The following is a 1,833-nucleotide window of genomic DNA, read 5'->3' as shown; positions in this document are numbered from 1 at the left end:
TTTCATGGAATTCAAGTCTAGAAGGAAAAATGCTAAAGAGTTAGAAATGTAAAATTTTAAAATGAATGTGAAAAATGAGCCATAAGCAGAGGACTATGGTGTAGCGAGTTCTCCAATAACAGCAGAATTTGAGATGACCCTGTTTGACTATTAGTGGGCAGAGAACTTTTCCATGAGATACTTTACAAAACTGTTCACGTGTCCTGCTACCATTCTTGACAGTCGTTTGTTCTTAAGTTCATTGAATGGAGAGGCTGTAAGAAGATTAGGAAGGAAAAGATACCATTTAGAGGAGCCTAATATTAGTTTAACTCTGATAGAGAGGGGACTCCCTACCTTGGCAGGGATGGGTTTGGCATCAGGAATCGCAATGGTGGCAGCGCCAAGACACCAAGCATCCTGGAACCTGGTTCTAACATGTTTCCATTCCTGGGGCCTGGCCATGCAGCTAGGCCTGGCCCTTGTGCTAGGGGTGGCCCTGTGCCTGTGATGTGGCCAGTCCCTGCTGCAGGTCCCTGAATGTCCCTTTTTCATGCTGTGAAACATACTCCCCACACGCTATAGGGCCCACTTTCTTGGGCACCTGCCAATAGAGGCCCTGAGCATCACAGCCACAGGCGGTGTTTCCATGGCCAGAACATCACAATCTTCTGAAAGAATCAACCCAGCCTCTATTCCTACCTTGGGTCCAGGGACATAGTCACAATGGGTGCATCCCTCAGGCTGGGCTTCTTGATCACCACCTGGCACAGGCTGCCTACAAGATCCACTGCAGCCTGAGATCTGGTGTTGTTGGCCTGGCAGAGCTAGACTGGGAAGAGTGATGTTTACTGTGGGCTGGGAACTGGGGCTGCTTCTGAGTCTATCAGGCAGCTTCCTGGGGGTGAGTGCAGCAGGTGTTCCCCTACCTATACTGCCTGAAGCAGCTCCACAGGTCCTTACTGGCTTAGAGCAGGCAGCCCATGCACTGATGGAAGACACTGCAGCTGGGCCAGAAACTGCAGCCACATGAACTCTGGGGCTCCTGTTGCTTTCTGGCCTGTGGCAATAGCTGGCATTGCATGGCTTTCAATTACATGGGCCACCGCCACACAGCCACCCTTGCCCACTACACCCAACTGCTTTGGCTCTGGGCTGCCTCCAGAGCCCTCTTCCCAGCATTTACTTCTCACCTAGGCTGCTGCCAGCTCACCACCAGGTGTTTGTCTAATACCACCTGGAAGAGACCTTCCGTGTGGTCTGCACTGAGCACCCACATCTTCTACTTGTCCTGACCTATGCCCACCTCACACACCAGAGCTCTAGAAGGCTCCTGTCCCCGGAGAAGTGCTGGCATCTTCACAACTACTTGGTGGACACCCTGGGCCCCTATGTCATCAACACGACCAGGGAGGCCATAGCCTGTAATCAGCAGGGCACCATGGCTATGAACATTGTGCCTGGTAAGACCTAGGACAGCTGGAAGCTTTTCTGCACCTGCAGCCAGATGGCAGCCCTGAAGCTTGGGAGTCTTTCAGCTGCCGCTGTTACTGGGGTTGGGTTGGCCATACCTGCCAGGAGCCCAGGCCTGAGTCTGGGCCTGAAGAAACAGCATAAAGCCAGGAGTCACCAGCCCCAACCCTCTTGTCCCCCTGCCATTTCTCAGTGCGGGAAAATTCTGTCCCCCTCTTGTTTTATTTAGCTTAGCCAGTCCTCCCGTACACACACCTTACTTCCCATGGGATCCCTGGGGAGTGGAAGGGACTAGATAAAAATACAGCATTTTAAAACCAGACGCCCTCTGAGATCACCTGATCACTCCTAACAAGGAGGCAGCCCCAGGGAGAGACAGGG

The 1,833-nt window shown here is 52.3% G+C and overlaps 1 pseudogene; it reads left to right on the top strand.

The window, feature by feature from the left end:
* Positions 1 to 370: 370 nt before the first annotated feature.
* Positions 371 to 1,596, top strand: LOC129088133 (hyaluronidase-3-like; annotated as a pseudogene).
* The last annotated feature ends 237 nt before the right edge of the window (positions 1,597 to 1,833 follow it).

Source organism: Pteronotus mesoamericanus, unplaced genomic scaffold (assembly GCF_021234165.1).
Source record: "Pteronotus mesoamericanus isolate MK-2021 breed Mesoamerican mustached bat unplaced genomic scaffold, CSHL_Meso_final scaffold_54, whole genome shotgun sequence".
Classification (NCBI taxonomy): domain Eukaryota; kingdom Metazoa; phylum Chordata; class Mammalia; order Chiroptera; family Mormoopidae; genus Pteronotus; species Pteronotus mesoamericanus.
Note: the sequence above shows the minus strand (reverse complement) of the source record. Positions and strands in the feature narration are given on the sequence as shown.